At 41.6% G+C, this 6,244-nt stretch overlaps 1 pseudogene across 1 annotated transcript in view; it reads left to right on the top strand.

Moving 5' to 3' along the window:
• Positions 1-5,436, top strand: part of LOC102873923 — a 38,074-nt pseudogene extending 32,638 nt beyond the window's left edge. The window contains exon 3 of the transcript XR_438908.1: positions 5,104-5,436. The product of XR_438908.1 is annotated as a poly [ADP-ribose] polymerase 6-like (transcript). The remainder of the gene's footprint in view (positions 1-5,103) is intronic.
• Positions 5,437-6,244: the final 808 nt, after the last annotated feature.

Raw genomic sequence — 6,244 nt, 5'->3', positions numbered from 1 at the left:
TATCTGCCAATTCCTTTTGATACAATGACTCAGTATATTCCTTCTATCTTATTTTAATACTTCCTGGATCATTTAATATTCTGCCTAAAGCATCCTTGATTATATAGCAACTCGAGGTTTAAATTTGTTCTTCAGTTCCTTGAGTTTAAGAAATGCTGAACAAGTTCGGCCCTTTTGATTTTCCAACTCTAGCTCCTTGCACATTTCATTGTAATATTTTGCTTTGTCAGGGTAGAGCAGGGTTTAGGGCTGTTGTACATAGGGTCGCTATGAGTCACAAACGACTCGACGGCACATAACAAGAACAACAACAACAACAACATCCCATGTGGCCTTTTGGAATCTTCTGTTCAGCTCTTTAGTATCTTGAATTCTTCCTTGTGCTTTGGCTTCTCTATGCTCTAGTGCAATCTTCAGTTTCTTCTGACATCCATTTTGTCTTTTCTTCCTCTTCTATCTTTGTAATGACTGTTTGCACTCTTCCTGGATGATACATTTGACATCCTCCCACAACTCATCTGGTCTTCGCTCATTAGTGTTCAAGTCCTCAAACCTGTTCCTGAGATGATTCTGAAATTCAGGTGGGATGAAATCAAAGTCATATTTTGGCTCCTGTGGATTCAGTTTCATTTTCCTCAGCTTCAGCTTGAACTTGCATATGAGTAGTTGGTGGTCCGTTCCACAATCAGCTCCTGGCCTAGTTTTCACTGCTGATATTGAGCTTCTCCAGCAGTTTTTTCCGCAGATGTAATCGATCTGATTCCTATGCATACCATCAGGTGAAATCCATGTGTATAACCTACATTTATGTTTCTTGTAAAATGTATTTGCAATGAATAAGTCATTGATTGTACGAAATTCATTCTATCTCCAGCTTCATTTCTGTCACCAAGTCCATGTTTTCCAACTACTGATTCTTCTTCTCTTTTCCTAACTTTTGCATTCCAGTCACCCATTATTATCAATGCATTTTGATTGCATGTTTGATCTATCTCAGACTGTAAACGTTGGTAGAAATTATCTATTTCTTCTTCTTTTGGCTCTGGTTGTTGGTGCATATACTTCCACAAATATGTTGTTGTGTTGATGTTGTTGTTATGTGCCATTGAGTCCCCTCCAACTCATAGCAACACTTAATGTACAATAGCTCTGAATCCTGCCTTACCCTGAGCCAATCTCACTGTCTCTGACACACCTTCCCCCATTATCCCACTGAGTGTGTCAGTCCATATCATCCAGAGTTTTCCTCTTTTGCACTGTCCCTCTATCTTTCCAAGCATGATGTCCTTCTCCAAGGTCTGGCCTTTGCTGGCATCATGCAAAAAGTATGTGAGGCAGAGGATCAAAAATCTTACCTCCAGGAACAGCTTGGTTTCACCTTCTCCAGGACAGACCTGTTTGTTCTTTTGGCAGTTCAAGGGAACATTGAACTATGCGCAGTACTCTTGTCTAGCACAAACCAAATGTCTCAACTCTACTTCTATCATCATTAGTCACATTTCAGCTCTCTGATTCAAAACAAGTGATTGCGAAGGCTATGGCTTAGATTAGGTGCACCTTAGTCTCTAAACTGATATTATTTTTCTTTAGTACTCTGTATTGGTCCATGATAATAGATTTATCTACTGCAATTTATCTTTTGCTTTCCTAACTGCTGATGCCAAGGGTGTTGATTGTGGAACCAAGCAAGCTGATATTATTAATACTCTCAGTCTCTTCTCCATCTACCATGGTGCTGCCAGTTGGCCTAGAGGTGAAAACCTTTGTTTTCTTGATGATGAGCTTCAATCCATATTGAAGACTTGACCTTGATCTTCTACTCAGGTCCTAAGTTTTGGCAAGCAAGGTTTTGTCATATGCATAATTCAGGTTGTTGAATTTTCCTCCAATCCTGATGCCACATTCCTCTTCATAAAGTTCAGCCTCTTGAATGATCTGCTTTACCTACAGATCAAATAGACAGATCGGATGCATCCTTGGTGTTCTCCTTTCCTGATTTTGAACTGTGCAATGTTTCCTTGCTCTGTTCTGATGAGTGCTTCCTGGTCCAAGTATAGGCTTCACATGAGCACAATGAAGTGTTCCGCAATCCTAGTCTTTTCAAGATTAAACACAATTGGTTGTGATCCACACAGTCAAATGCTTTTGCATAGTCAATGAAACAAAGCAAAGTCAATTCCTCTGGTACGTCTCCTTTCAGCTAAGATTCATGTAACATTGGCCATAATGTACCTAGTGTCATGACCTCTTCTAAACTCAACTTTCACATCTGACAGTTCTCTGTCTATGTACTGTTCCAATTGTCTTTGGATAATTTTCAGCAGGATCTTGCTTGTGTGTGATATTGGTGATATTGTTTGATAATTTCCAGACTCTGTTAGATGACCTTTTATTGGAATGGGAATAAATATGGATCTCTCCCAAATTGGCCAGGTAGTTAGTTGCCCTCCTGATTTCCTGGCTCAACCTGGTGAGTACATCCCTGGCTGGGTCTGTTTGTTGAAGTATGTCAATCGGTATGTCACAAATTCATGGGTCCTTGTTTGTTGACAATTCCTTCAGAGCAGCTTGAAATTCCTCCTTCATCACCATTGCCTCTTGGTCATATAAATATATAGATGATGGAAAAGGGAAAGGTGATCTTTAAGATAATGGGAGAAAATGTCAAGAAAAGCCAGAAGGTATTCTGGGGTGTCAAAATGCTTGCAAATTGCCTTTTTTTTGCCATTTTGTAACCCCCACTAAGGGGGCATGGTCTCCCCAGCTACCTTAACTGCGGATACAGGGTCTTGCAAATCATCAACAGCTCTGCAACCAATATAACTCATTCCACACTATGAAAGACGGTGCTGGAGAGAGGGTGAAAAGAATGTGGCACTTGTGTGAAGAGACGGTGGCAAAGTATAACCAGAGGAACCCTGGAGATGGAGCCACAGTTAAAAAAAAGTTTTGCTTCCTGGATGATTAAAGGAAAGGCTGACTTGTAGCTGCTCTGAGACACATTTTGCTAAACAATTGTGGACACCAGAGGCTTATTTCTGCTGCTGAACTGAACCTGGACTTTCACTAATTGAGGAATTGTGCCTTGTTAATCTGGCTTGGAATTGCTGGACTAAACTAAGACTTGCATTGTGTGATCTTCTTTGTCTCACTACTCGTCCCCCAAATCTATTCCCCTGATAAACCCCACAACTATGAGTAAAGAATATGAGTCCATTTGCAGCAAACATTGAACCTAATGATTTGTAGAAATAGGTGCAGGGGTATATGGGGTGTCACATCTGACCATGTAGCTATTTCTTTAAGTCAATGGATATTAATGATGAGGAAAGTTCTCCTTTATGAAGTGTGTAGTAGTCAGACTCAGCCACTCCCATGTTTCATCTGTTTCTTATACACTTACTAATGAGATAAAGATTGGCTGAATTCCCGAGACTAAGCCCTTAATCACCCCCATGGCTCAATTTTTAGACAAACAATAGATTCATAATGTGAACACTACTCTAGAGAGGTATACCTCCCTTGAAATAATCAACCCTTTGAGATTAAAAAGGGCCACATTTCCCCAAAGACACAGTTCAGAAGGCAGGAAAGGATATCAAAGAAAGAGGAATAGACCCATGAAACACAGGAAACAGGATTGATGATGCCACACTGGGGTGGGGGATGGTTGTTATCAGTATAATGAAACATAATGTGTGTGAATTTGTTGAACTGGAAATCTATTTGCTCACCCAAAATGTCCATGGATTGTTGAATGGGAAACTGATCTGCTCTATAACCCTTCACTCAATAACCAATAAAAAGTTAAAAGGAAAAAGATACTGTATGTGATCACAGGCAGTGGGCCCTGTGGCCTTGCGAGGATGCTCCCAGTTTGCTCTTTTCTTTGAAAAGTAAAAGAAAAAAAATCTTTCATTGTTGTACAATCCCTCCCCCCACCCCCCAGCCCACTCCTCTATGCAGCCTTTATTCTGCACTCCTATCATGACAATAATACTTAATCATATATACATTTAAAACGCCTCTCTCTTTTTTCACAAGGACTTCTGTATCTCTGCTTGTGACAGGAGGTAGGTCAGCTCAATGATTCCAAAACCATCTGAGGAGGATGAGGAGGAGAACAAAAGAAGTACAGTCAGGTGATACAGCAGCAAAGGTAGCTTTAAGTTTCACAGCTTGGTGGCAGAGGCTTCGCTCTCCTTTGGGGAAGATGGAGAGGGAGCAATGGAGGAGGACCTGTGGGAGTTCCCTGATCTCCCTTAGGCATTATGAATATAGATGGTTAATAATACCTGGTTCACCAGGGACCTCCCGTGCCTGTCAGTTCCTCTTTACCTCCCAGCTAACCTTCAAGATGGTCCCTAGAGCAAATTCAACCCAAAGTGTTCATTTCTTACATTTCTGAAGTCCTTTTATCAGATTATTTTCTTCTTCATCATTCCCCTACACCGCCCCCCCCCCCACACACACGGGGTGGGGGAGAGAAAGAAGGAAATGGTAATCTGTTTTACTTTATTTCAAAGCTAATGGATATAAACAAAAGTCGTTGAAGAAATTAAAACTGTAAGACATCTGAATTAAATGACACATATTTGTTTAAATCTATTTTGGCTACAAGTCACATTTTAGAATTCCAAGTTTAGCTCATGGTATACAAAATGATAAACATGTATTGCAAGCATGTCTTAGTGTAAAATCAAAATCTGCTCCCAGAAGTTTGTGTTACCTCCCAGATGGGGCTGTGTTTAGGCTTAGTCACCAGGGGCTGAAGATGATTCTTGATAAAACTGAAAAATGTCTTCTACAGATTCTTGACTGAAGATTGGAAGGGTAAACAAGGAAAGGACTATCATACAAGCGTGAAAATGAAAGTCTAAGTAACAATCTGTGGAGATAATTGGGCATGGCTCTGATTCCCCGGTGAACTCGGGGTGAATGGGTTGCCTCTTGAGGAAACGGGAGGGTAAAGCAGCTGGGACGGGCAGGACAGCCTCTGAAGAGCCTGTCAGCGTGCTTCATTTGGTTCTTCCTTCATCTCAGTTAGCATCTCCCCGGAACTTTCTGGAATTTTGACTTTTTACTTTCTTCTGCTCTTCATAGGTTTCCATCACAGTGGCTAGCATGGTTTTCTGCCCAGCCACAAGAAGAGAAACTAGATCAACCCGTTGCCCAAGTGGGAGTGCCCTCTGTGGCTTCCCCACAGGGTTCACCAGCCCTGGGGCGGGGGCATTTAATGACAGCAGTTACTGCTTTGTGTATTGTCCTCTTCACATGCTGAACAGTGCTTGCGGTCAAGATGATGCTTCCTCACTGAGCAGACAGCCTCTCTCAGAGTTGTGCACTCTCAGCTCCAACTTGGAGACACTCAGATTAAGTCCAATTACCTCCAGCAGGGAGCATGAAACCAAAGGAGAAGGACACATTCTTGCTTGAACCATTGAGCCAACATGCTTGTCACCCCAGTTTTATCCAACTGCTCCTCCTAGCCACTGGTTTCTGTCTGAACCTGTGGCACTCACCACACTATACTTGTTATGGGTGGGGTTCAGGACACATAATCTGATGAGTGTAGAACCTGGCAGTGCTTAGCTCATCCTGGACACTCTACTTTTACTTATGTACATAATAATTTTTTAAAAAGTTACACCACAGCATTATGTTGTATTGAAAGGCAACAGTGATAATATTATCTTCAACCCAAATCCCACAATTCCTCAGATCCAGGTCTTAAATTACTCCTAAAAGAGGCAATCCATTAAAGAGTCCGTGGCTGGTGCATTAGTTAAGTGCTTAACTGCTAGCTGAAAGAGCCTCAGAAGACAGACCGGGTGATCTGCTCCTTTTGTTCTAACTACTCTGCGTGCAGTGCACGGAGTGGCCATGGGATGCTATCAACTTAACAGCAACTAACAATAGTGACAGGGCAGCCAACCTAGATGCCAGTAGATCAGAAGATTCTAATAATGGCCTCTTCAAGAAGGTAAGATTGGTGGGGTAGGAAAATGTGTCCTATTACCTCGGGTGCCTCTCACAACTGCTGAGGTAATAGAAGTCATCATGTCTTGCCCTCTCACGGTCTTGCTGGGTACACGCACTAAGAAGTAACATTCAAATTTGAAGCTAGATGTGAATTTAGGAAAAGATAACAGTCTAAAGAAAGAGCCTACTAAAAAGCTAAAATTACATCTGCTTATCTTGTGGGCTTTTCCCTGCCTTGGTCAAAGCTGTAATTTCCTGTGGA

Source organism: Elephantulus edwardii, unplaced genomic scaffold (genome assembly GCF_000299155.1).
Source record: "Elephantulus edwardii isolate Elephantulus edwardi_28Jun2011 unplaced genomic scaffold, EleEdw1.0 scaffold00071, whole genome shotgun sequence".
Classification (NCBI taxonomy): Eukaryota; Metazoa; Chordata; class Mammalia; order Macroscelidea; family Macroscelididae; genus Elephantulus; species Elephantulus edwardii.
The sequence above is the reverse complement of the archived record's forward strand: the minus strand, read 5'-3'. Positions and strand labels throughout refer to the sequence as shown.